The following is a 12503-nucleotide window of genomic DNA, read 5'->3' on the forward strand; positions in this document are numbered from 1 at the left end:
GCTCCCATGCGGTATTGCCGGGTGGCGTACGGCCACCACGTCGGCGGGCACCACACCTGTCTGGGGCAAGGCGAACTGCGCCTTGCTGTGCCGGCACTGCCTGAGGCTGCAGGACTGCATTCCCCCTCTGATCTGCTGGCCCAGGAACAGGATCAGATGTCGCGGAGTGTGACCCTGCATCCGTAACCACCGAAGGCGTAGCTGCCAACACTGACATCCCCATGGAGGGTTCTGACCCTGGTGCAGGTGGGTGAGACAGAACAGAATCCCTCCCTGGAACACTCACCTGCGACGGCACGTAGGTCTCATCCGAATCAACACCTGAGTACAGCTCGGGGGAGGTGCAGCCAGAGACACCCCTTGAGAGCACGACCTGCAGCACTTGTGGGTTCTCCCCCACCACCACACCACGTCCCTCACTGGTGGTTGGTCGGCCCTCGGACCCCTCCTGGGTCTGCACCATCTCCACAACCCCAGCAGTATCAGGTGCGTCTTCCCCTGCAAAGACATGAAAACAAAGAAATGGAAACAGGCATTAGCACCATGGCACACATTGAGGGCTGAGAAGCAAGAGAACCAGTACTTGATTGACACATGTCCCACATGACAAAAACCCTCCCATGCATGCACCCTCACTGCGTATGAAGTCCAGGCAAATGGCACACACTGATGACACCAAGATGGAAGATGAACACATTTTCTGCATGCTGCCTGGCAGTGGCATCACACATTGGCCTGTGATTGGCAGGTGAAACACACATGCCATCACACAGATGGCATGTACCATTGCTATTGAGTGAAGATGGAGAGGAGGGCAGCACCTATTCATTCAGTCCAGTTCCCGCATGTAATAGCTTTTCTATTTCTAACAGGTCAGATTTTTCACCTGGAGCTGCCAGTCTGAAATGGTCCAATTGCACAGGGACATGTGTGTACAAATGATATCCAGGTAACAAAGTCACTCCACTTTACCATACCCATGTCAGACATGTGACTAGTGGACAGCGACATGCCTAGTGAAAGTGGTGGAATGCAAACAAACTGACTGAATGAACAGTGAAGAAGAAGCAAATATGTTGTGGCAAGGTGACACTTCAAGGGCAACTGGCGTGCAGTTGGGCTAGATGTCTACTGTTGGCAGAAGGGATACTGCTATGGCCAAATGCAGCTGCGCAGGAAGGATTGCAGCTGCGCAGGAAGGATTGCATGAAGCACATGGCTGACCCATACGACTCAGGCGCACACACTCTCACCTGGCACCCGAACAGAAGCCCTCACACACACACCATGCACATGGATGACACACACATGCATGTGCACTCACCGGACAATGCCTCGTAATCAGCCAGATCTCCCACGCCTTGGATCTGTTCCTCCGTGACGTAGGTCCCAGCGACTGACTCATGTGGAGTGAGTTCCATGTCTACTACTGGAGACCCACCTCCAGTCACTAGAGTTGCGGCATGACTTGAGGCCAGCTTACTCTTTGCCCTGCGCTTTAGGTCATTCCAGCGCTTATAGCAATCATTGGCTGTGCGCCTCACAATTCCAAGGGCACTTACGATGTCCGCAACGGTCTGCCAGTGTGCCTGGCGTTGTGCAGGTGTGGTCTTGGATCCTGCAACAATGACCATCTCGTTGTCATGTCCGGACACATACTCGACAAGTGCATTCAGTTCGTCATCCGTGAAGCTGGGCTTCCTGGACGGGCCGGACTGTGTAGCCGTGTCTGGGGCATCAGCCTGTGCCGGACGAGCACTCTTCCTCTTCCGCTTGGAAGGTGGTGGTGATCCTGAGTGTCCTGCGCCGCTCTGGACACTAGGGGCAGGAGCCCTGGCGGACTCTGTATCAGGAGTGTGGGATTGCACACTCAGCATGGGAGTTGGTGCAGGCATTAGCTCTAGTGTGATGGTGTCAGGGGGAATGTCAGCAGCATGGACTAGGACCGACACTGTCCTGGATGGGTGTGTGGGGGCTGGGGTGGATGGAGCCTCAGCTGCCCCTGCAGCCTCTCCGCCCTGCCTACTTGGTGCAGCAGATGACCTTGCTGCCCCTGATCCACGTGGGGACAGGCTCACCCTGCAAGTTACGACCACGTCCCCTACCGGATCCACCACGGCCACCACTTGTGGCTCTTCCACCTTTGCCACCCTTACGGAATCCTCGCCTCCCAGCCATGGCACTGATGTTAATGTGCGTATGGGAGTGGATGTAGACTATTGTCCTGGGCAATTGGGGGTCAAAGGGGTTGGGTACCAGATGGTAATTGTACCCTAGTGCTCTAGCAAGGCTGAATGTAACCCCTGGGGAAAGATGACGGGTCACGCAACGCACAGGAGGCCCAAAAAAGGGAGATGACGTGCACGCAACCCCTCCTAGACCACGTGTGCAGAAAGAAAAACCTGCACTACGCTGTGGCACCCAGAAACACAAGAATGAACGTATGCGTGTCACACGCAGCCTAGAATGACCTCTGAAGGGGTAGGCTACACACGGGGCTAGCACAGATGTTAGATACGTGCGTGACTCACCGTCTGCCAGGTAAACGAGCGTGTAAAAGGAGCACGTTTGGTTGGCAACACCCCCACCAAAAGAAGATTTGTCCGCTGTCTGAGGAGTCAGGACAACAGTAGAAGGGAACACTGTTTGAGGGAACAGGCCCAGGTAAACCAGTAAAGGAGAAAAAAGAGAAAAAGCTGTCAGAGGTAACAGGGAATACGAACTAGAAACGCCGTGAAGTAAATAGCGTGTGAAACGACAAGAAGTACAGAATTCACCCACTCGCTCTCCACGAAAAGCACGTACAAGGAAAACGTGTTCTACACGTACCTTTTATACAGGCCCACACGTCCAGCGTCACTTACGCGGCGTGTACGCGCTAGGGCCATTTCCACCAATTACACGCTTTGTCACTTCTGCGTGTAGGGCCATTTCCACCAATCACACGCTTTGTCACTTCTGCGTGTAGGGCCATTTCCACCAATCACACGCGATTACACTCTGACGTGCAGTCTTTCCACGTGTGCTCTGTCATCACGTGCTGTGTGGGAAACACCTGTGCGGGTCACGTCACAGACGCGCTTACGCGCTGAGGGCCTTTCCTCAGTTTTCACGCTGACGTGCAGGATTTTCACGTGCAAAATCACTCCGTACCAAGCTGGCCACGCGTACGCACACGGAATACCACGCTCCTGCCCGGAAGGCCGAACTACTGCCCCCCAGAGCCCGAGCACGCTCCCACCTGCTGCTGCCCGTCTGCCTGCTGCCCCTGCACTGCTGGGGGGTGGGGGTGGTGGGAGGCATGAGTGGGGGCCTGGTGGAGGGTGCCCCTGGTGGCTGGGGTGTGGGGGTGGTGGGAGACATGAGTGGGGGCCTGGTGGAGGCTGCCCCTGGTGGCTGGGGTATGGGGGTGCAGGGTGACATGAGTGGGGGCCTGGTGGAGGCTGCCCCTGGTGGCTGGGGGGTGGGGGTGATAGGGGACATGAGTGGGGGCCTGGTGGAGGCTGCCCCTGGTGGCTGAGGGGCGGGGGTGGGGGCCTGGTGGAGGCTGCCCCTGGTGGCTGGGGGTGCAGGGGGACATGAGCAGGTGTGCAGGGTAGTCCCCTGTTTTGTGGGCTGCCTGCAGGGGCCGTGGAGGGTGTACAGGGAACACCTGTGAGGACCCACCCAGCCTAATCGCGTGTGTAACTTCCCATGCACCCCTGTAATACACGTACCAAGCCAAATAGCGTGTGAGAATTCCCGCGCATACCTGAAATACACGTACCCTGCTGAAGTCGCGTGTAAAACTTCCCGCGCACCCCTGAAATGCATGCGACCAGGCTATTCGCGTGTGGAACTTCCCGCGTACCCCTGAAATACACGCGCCCAGGCTATTCGCGAGTGGGACTTCCCGCGCACCTCTGAAATACACGTAGCACGCTGGGAGACATGAGTGGGGGCCTGGTGGAGGGTGCCCCTGCACTGCTGGGGGGTGGGGGTGGTGGTAGACATGGGTGGGGGCCTGGTGGAGGGTGCCCCTGGTGGCAGGGGGGTGGGGGTGATGGGGGACATGAGTGGGGGCCTGGTGGAGGGTGCCCCTGCACTGCTGGGGGGTGGGGGTGGTGGGAGACATGGATGGGGGCCTGGTGGAGGTTGCCCCTGGTGGCTGGGGGGTGGGTGTGATGGGGGACATGAGTGGGGGCCTGGTGGAGGGTGCCCCTGCACTGCTGGGGGGTGGGGGTGGTGGGAGACATGGGTGGGGGCCTGGTGGAGGGTGCCCCTGGTGGCAGGGGGGTGGGGGTGATGGGGGACATGAGTGGGGGCCTGGTGGAGGGTGCCCCTGCACTGCTGGGGGGTGGGGGTGGTGGGAGACATGGATGGGGGCCTGGTGGAGGTTGCCCCTGGTGGCTGGGGGGTGGGGGTGATGGGGGACATGAGTGGGGGCCTGGTGGAGGGTGCCCCTGCACTGCTGGGGGGTGGGGGTGGTGGGAGACATGGATGGGGGCCTGGTGGACGTTGCCCCTGGTGGCTGGGGGGTGGGGGTGGTGAGAGACATGGGTGGGGGCCTGGTGGAGGGTGCCCCTGGTGGCAGGGGGGTGGGGGTGATAGGGGACATGGGTGGGGGCCTGGTGGAGGGTGCCCCTGCACTGCTGGGGGGTGGGGGTGGTGGGAGACATGGATGGGGGCCTGGTGGAGGGTGCCCCTGGTGGCAGGGGGGTGGGGGTGATAGGGGACATGAGTGGGGGCCTGGTGGAGGGTGCCCCTGCACTGCTGGGGGGTGGGGGTGGTGGGAGACATGAGTGGGGGCCTGGTGGAGGGTGCCCCTGGTGGCTGGGGTGTGGGGGTGGTGGGAGACATGAGTGGGGGCCTGGTGGAGGCTGCCCCTGGTGGCTGGGGGGTGGGGGTGATAGGGGACATGGGTGGGGGCCTGGTGGAGGGTGCCCCTGCACTGCTGGGGGGTGGGGGTGGTGGGAGACTTGGGTGGGAGCCTGGTGGAGGGTGCCCCTGGATGCTGGGGGGTGGGGGTGATGGGGGACATGAGTGGGGGCCTGGTGGAGGGTGCCCCTGCACTGCTGGGGGGTGGGGGTGGTGGGAGACATGGATGGGGGCCTGGTGGAGGTTGCCCCTGGTGGCTGGGGGGTGGGGGTGATGGGGGACATGAGTGGGGGCCTGGTGGAGGGTGCCCCTGCACTGCTGGGGGGTGGGGGTGGTGGGAGACATGGGTGGGGGCCTGGTGGAGGGTGCCCCTGGTGGCAGGGGGGTGGGGGTGATGGGGGACATGAGTGGGGGCCTGGTGGAGGGTGCCCCTGCACTGCTGGGGGGTGGGGGTGGTGGGAGACATGGATGGGGGCCTGGTGGAGGTTGCCCCTGGTGGCTGGGGGGTGGGGGTGATGGGGACATGAGTGGGGGCCTGGTGGAGGGTGCCCCTGCACTGCTGGGGGGTGGGGGTGGTGGGAGACATGGATGGGGGCCTGGTGGAGGTTGCCCCTGGTGGCTGGGGGGTGGGGGTGGTGAGAGACATGGGTGGGGGCCTGGTGGAGGGTGCCCCTGGTGGCAGGGGGGTGGGGGTGATAGGGGACATGGGTGGGGGCCTGGTGGAGGGTGCCCCTGCACTGCTGGGGGGTGGGGGTGGTGGGAGACATTGATGGGGGCCTGGTGGCAGGGGGGTGGGGGTGATAGGGGACATGAGTGGGGGCCTGGTGGAGGGTGCCCCTGCACTGCTGGGGGGTGGGGGTGGTGGGAGACATGAGTGGGGGCCTGGTGGAGGGTGCCCCTGGTGGCTGGGGTGTGGGGGTGGTGGGAGACATGAGTGGGGGCCTGGTGGAGGCTGCCCCTGGTGGCTGGGGGGTGGGGGTGATAGGGGACATGGGTGGGGGCCTGGTGGAGGGTGCCCCTGCACTGCTGGGGGGTGGGGGTGGTGGGAGACATGGGTGGGAGCCTGGTGGAGGGTGCCCCTGGATGCTGGGGGGTGGGGGTGGTGGGAGACATGGGTGGCGGCCTGGTGGAGGGTGCCCCTGGATGCTGGGGTGTGGGGGTGGTGGGAGACATGAGTGGGGGCCTGGTGGAGGGTGCCCCTGGTGGCTGGGGGTTGGGGGTGGTGGGAGACATGGGTGGGGGCCTGGTGGAGGGTGCCCCTGGATGCTGGGGGGTGGGGGTGGTTGGAGACATGAGTGGGGGCCTGGTGGAGGCTGCCCCTGCACTGCTGGGGGGTGGGGGTGTTGGGAGACATGGGTGGGGGCCTGGTGGAGGCTGCCCCTGCACTGCTGGGGGGTGGGGGTGCAGGGGGACATGAGCAGGTGTGCAGGGTAGTCCCCTGTTTTGTGGGCTGCCTGCAGGGGCCGTGGAGGGTGTACAGGGAACACCTGTGAGGACCCACCCAGCCTAATCGCGTGTGATAATTCCCGCACACCCCTGTAATACACGTACCTGGCCAAATCGCATGTGAGAATTCCCGCGCACCCCTGTAATACACGTACCCAGCCGAATCGCGTGTAGAACTTCCCGTGTACCCCTGTAATACACGTACCCAGCCAAATCGCATGTGATAATTCCCACGTACCCCTGTAATACACGTACCCTGGCCAATCACGTGTAGAACTTCCCACGCACCCCTGTAATACACGTACCAAGCCAAATCGCGTGTGATAATTCCCGCGCACCCCTGTAATACACGTACCAAGCCAAATCGCGTGTGAGAATTCCCGTGCACCCCTGTAATACACGTACCCAGCCGAATCGCGTGTAGAACTTCCCGTGTACCCCTGTAATACACGTACCCAGCCAAATCGCATGTGATAATTCCCACGTACCCCTGTAATACACGTACCCTGGCCAATCGCGTGTAGAACTTCCCACGCACCCCTGTAATACACGTACCAAGCCAAATCGCGTGTGATAATTCCCGCGCACCCCTGTAATACACGTACCTGGCCAAATCGCATGTGAGAATTCCCGCGCACCCCTGTAATACACGTACCCAGCCGAATCGCGTGTAGAACTTCCCGTGTACCCCTGTAATACACGTACCCAGCCAAATCGCGTGTGATAATTCCTGCGTACCTCTGTGATACACGTGCCCTGGCTAATCGCGTGTAAAACTTCACGCGTACCCCTGTAATACACGTACCCTGGCCAATCGCGTGTAGAACTTCCCGTACCCCTGTAATACACATACCCTGGCTAATCGCGTGTATAACTTCACGCGTACCCCTGATATGCACGTTACCCGCTTTGCGTTCCTTGTTTGGCAGACCTGTAGACTGGTCCAGGGTTAGCGCAGCCCTTTGCGATGATTTAGCGATTTTGATGGCTTTTCCTTGCGCGAGGGCGTTCTTGGGGGCGTTACTGGCGCTGCTGCAGGGTCGCTGCGATACTCTGCGCCACGGCTGGTTTGGGAGCCTGAAATCCATGAATACGCTGTGCGCGGAAATCGGTTTTAGCGCACGTGCCTGGCGCAGACAATCGCACGCGGACACTCTGCGCCAGCCGCTTGCGACACTTTTCTGCGAAATTCTATGAATTGCCCTGTAAGTCTCTTCTCTTTGATATGCATAAAAAGACAGAAGCATAAAGGGCATATTGTGTCATTGTCCATAAGATACCACGAGGAAGCATAAACTATTTACCCAGAGTGTACCAAGTCCAGTAATGTGTTATTGTTAGTGACCCTGGTAGAAAAACAATTACTAGGCAATATTCTGATAATAGTCTCATCATGATAAGTTTTCTTAGCGAAGTTTGTTGCAAAGTTGGTGAGTAGAGGGGCAAGCTGTCCTTAGATCATTGAAGTTACTCGGGACACCTTTATCTCCCACCTGGTTGGGGGCTTCCCAGCATCTACTCTCTTTTCAGCAGCTTAGATTAGGGACCGAAGCAGATTCTTAATCAGCAGAAGTTCAGACAAGACTACATTCCAACTACTGCAACACTCCTTTACTTCTAGCGCCCCCCACCTTTCTGTTTGGAAGATGCAGTAACCAATTCCTCAGGGGGGGGGGCCCTCTAGGCCCATTTGATGGACATGGGAAACAGGTCGACAGTCATTAATTCCCCCCCAGCCCAGAACCTCAAGGCCCAGATTAGCAGTAGTTAAGCAGATTGTAATGGGAGGTGGTATGACAGCAGTGGCAGTGTCAAGAGTAATAGTAATTGGCCCCTCCCTGGGGGCAAACTGGCTGGGGCACTGAGTGTACCCAAGAACTGCTGGATTTCACTTATTGACAGGTGGCCATTACCAAAGGAGCTAGCATTTGCACTGTCAGTATCTGCTATACTTAAAACCGCTAGGTTCACGGCACATGGGAGGTCTAGAGAAGTTAAGCCTTGGGTTTGCTTCTTCCTCTTAAGTGTCTGAATTTTCCTTTTTGGTCCAAGGCCAAGCCCAGGTCTGAATACATGGCCAGGTACAGATACTGAAGCAGAAGCAGAAGCCTCCTCAGGTCGCTGAACAAGTAGAGCCGACATGATGGATGCACTAACACAGTCGCAGCGGAACAAATAACGTTGAACAGAGAGCACACCCAGCTGCTACAGGGATATCAAGAGCTGACCCTAGTGAGGTGGAGCAGGTGCACTATATTTTTGAGGGTGAGAATGGGCTAAACAAAGGCCAAGCAATGCATATGTGGCTAATTGACAAAGGTAGTAGTAAAGGCTCAGTGATTTTAGTGTTATGGAGTTTTTCAGGCCCCACTTTCCGATCCCACTGTGCCCCTGCTTTAAAAAGAGGAAAAGAGGGTTGCATTTTGAGGATGAAAATGTGGACATGAACACGCTGCTCGCACTCACGTCAAGTACGTATCGTGTTAAAATCCAATTAGAGCCGCACAAAGTTCGGCAGGATTTCATTTCATTAGTCCGGTTGTCCCATTAGTTGCATCGATTGGTTGTAATGATTTGGCACCCCCCCCACACTTCTCACGTGGACTGGTCTACTGCTTATGTGCTTATCCACTTTCCCCGTGATCAACCTCCAGGGGCTGCTCGGCTTGCTGGACTACTTCCACAACGTTGGCAGGAGGTGTTTATGTCAACAAAACTACTCATTCCTTACAGCAGGCACAGGGATATCTACGGCTGCATGCACGTCACAAACTCCGTGCAGGCGCTAACTCCCGCGCCCTTGTCCTGTCGCAGGCTTACCCTTGTGGGTGGGTGACAGGAGTTTTGTATGCAGGTGGGCGTGGCCTCAGGTATGGCGAGTCTCTCTGGCCACAGGAGCACATAGGGGTCCTCCCTGCAGGCGCTAACTCCTGCGCACTTGCCCTCCAGCTTATTTAACATTACACAGGAAGCCAGCAAGAGGATGATTGAAGGGTACAATGAGAAAAGAGACAAGACCAAATGAGTCCGGAATTGCAAGTGCTGGATCCCAGAAGTCACTCAGACCTGGAAAGATTAAGATTAAGCAATGCCAGGTCCAATCCTCAATTCCTCTGAGACACTCCATAAAACAGAGATCATCATTACAAGATGACACTTGAAGGCTATAGATGTCCGAACCCAACACCAGGTCTATTAGTACAAAGGTGATGACCGAAAAATGATCTTAATTTGCACCACTCAACATACATTTTCTTTATTGATTGTCTGAATGAGCTTTATTAGTCACCAAGTTGACAACTATGATTTTGGTGGCTACGAATAATGTCACATAGTAGGTCACCTAACTTCTGGCACACACCGCATGGGATGTGCAGTGTGCTCAATCGGGAATGCTTTGCACCATTGCTCAAAAATGCACAATTCTTCCCAGGACACAACCGCACTTGCACAACTGATTTGATAATTTTATATCAGGAAATATGTAAGATATAAAAAAGTTCAGCAACTAAAAAGCAATCTCATTTCATCTTGCATTATGTTTAGTCTCTCGAGGCCGATTCCTGCAATGTTGTCAGTGTTTCAAACATTTATGCATACAAAAGGGCTTTTAAAGTTGCTGAACTAACTGCAGCACTCCAGCGTTTAAATGAATTCCGTGACCTTTTGTTGACGAATTATCTGTTGTCTGAAACAGTTTACTGCCATGCTTGTTTTACATTAGGGAGATAATATGCTCTACCTTAGTTATAGTGGGCCCTCTTGGTCTCCTATTTCTGAAGCGTATCAGCCAATCCTGGATAATTATTCCCCATATTCCCAGATGCGGCCATTTTAGTTTCCGCTTCCTGTCATTGCCTCTATTTTAATGAGAAGGATTGCACAGCGCAGGTCACATGAGCTTGCCACGCTGCCAGAATGATAGCGCGTGGAAATGTACACCTCGCCTCTGCCGGTGGGGGCTCGCTTGTTTATATTCTTTATGGTTTTGAAACACAATGCAGTTTAGGTTTCATGTGTTGTCAGCAACTTCTCTCTCACATCTGTCTGACAGCCTCTCATCCTCACTTCCTATCCTGTCAATTGTATAATTAGTGTTGAAACATGCATGTGAAACCTTGCAGTGATGTCAAAGGGACCACGTGTTTCATTCAGGGCCACATGCTTTTACACAGAGGGTTAGCCTTTGTATTTGATTGCTACAGTATGATGTTGGAAAAAAGGCAGACATGTCAAAAAATAAAGAGGAAACATAACCCACGAATCATTATAACCCATAGAGCGTGATGTCGGATGTACTAAAAACGCCAGTCAACGTCATTGCATCCATCCAATCCAAAGCGTGTTTACTTAGGACTGAAGATGCTTAGTAACATGTTACAGGCAGAAAGTCTGCCGTGGGAGACCATGGCAAGAAGAAGTGTAAGGGTGCCAAGGAACAGGCGAGCAATGTCCCTCTGGATATACTTCTACATAGTCATCCCACATCTGAAACCTCCACGCTGATTTGCATAAAAGCACGCCTACTCTTAATTATTGAGCAATATCAATATCATGTCCATTCTCTGAATGTAGGAGAGAGACCGCAATCCATACCACAGTTCACCTTTAAGAGAGCATGCAAGACTGTGGAGAAAGTTGAGAGGTGCACTTAGTTTCCTTTTATGTGTATCAATATTAGGGTACAGAAAGTAATACATGTGTAGGTGGTGGCTTAGCAAAGGCAGGCTGTCATAATGGTGCAAAGGCTACAGTCACTGCTGGGTGATGTTACAAATGACAACGATTCTGGTGGGTTCCAGCAGAACATAGAGATGAGGTGACGCTAGGGGTGCTATTGGCGGGCCAGTAATGGGATGATGAAGAAACCCTGCTTACTGCTCTGCATGCGGGTGCACCAAAAGAATGCAGCGAGTCCAGAGGGATGGTTGGGTGTAAAGTGAAAAGTGCATGGGAGTATTGCATACGACCTTGGGGTTCGGTTGGAGGTTTTTTTGAGATTGTTGGGGTTCTTGTGTGTGATTGGTGTACAAAGAATGTTTGAGTTAGGGGGATTGTGGACATTTTGGGGTTAGAGTGGGTGCAATTACAGCAGATGCCGGGATATGTTTAGGTTGTTTTTAAATATATTAACTCAACTAATTCTTTATCAGTGATCGCATCTGCATTACACCATTTAAATCAAAAACACATCGTTTTTGCATTTGACATATAAATGTGCGACCTTGCAAGAGCGGAAAATGATATGATATGGTATGATTGTTTATTTATATAGCACCTATACACAATATGTTTCAAAGAGCTTAAAGGCAAGGGTGGGAAAAAGGGAAAATAAAATGACATTCTTACAGGCCATGAACAGTAAGGATGTGAAATTAACTATCGTACTCGGCCTGACGACATTTCAGATAGTGCAAGAGCTAAAACATAGATAAGGAAGGGAGGGGGAGAGTGGGAAGGAAATGGAAACAGACAGGCGACTACCATACTAGGCCCAACGACATTTCAGGTAGACACGGAGATTACAAGAGGTGAGGGAGAGGGGGAGAGAAAGGAGGGAGAGGAACAAAACAAGTGATTATCGTACTAGGTCTAACGACATTTCAGATAGGGTTGGGGGGACGGAAAGAAGTAAGGGAAGGGGGTGGAGACAGACAATTGTTGCTATCATACTAGGTCATGGGACACTTCTGATAGAGTAAGTGCATAGAAAAAGTAAGGGAGTGCGGGAGGAGAGAGGAGAAGGGAGAGGAGAGGGAACAGAGAATAAAACAGTGAAAGGAGCGGAGAACCAGAGGGGAAAGCAAATACATTTGCAGAGGTCAATAAAACACAAATGTTGCAGAGAACAGAAAATGTAAGCAAGGATTCAAGATGGTGATGGGCACAGCATGATACAGGGCCACCATGGGTACGAGTTGAGAATGTGAAGCACGAAGAGTCAAAGTGTCCAAAAAGTCAAATCCAAGCATTGGCAACAGGTCGGTGATGGTGAAACCATGGTGAATCAAGACAACTCCTGCAGTGATTACGTGTGGTGGGGGGGGGAGTGGGAGCTGGAAAGAAGAGAACAGGAAGCAGGGTGGGCTGGGGGGGACGGACGTCATGAGGTGCCAGAGGGAGAGGGGTGCACAAGGACATCACGTGGGACAAGGGAGGGAGACAGGGGCACACAGACATCACAGGGGACCAGGGAGAGG

This window comes from Ambystoma mexicanum, chromosome 12, assembly GCF_040938575.1.
Source record: "Ambystoma mexicanum isolate Mex_15411 chromosome 12, UKY_AmexF1_1, whole genome shotgun sequence".
Classification (NCBI taxonomy): Eukaryota; Metazoa; Chordata; class Amphibia; order Caudata; family Ambystomatidae; genus Ambystoma; species Ambystoma mexicanum.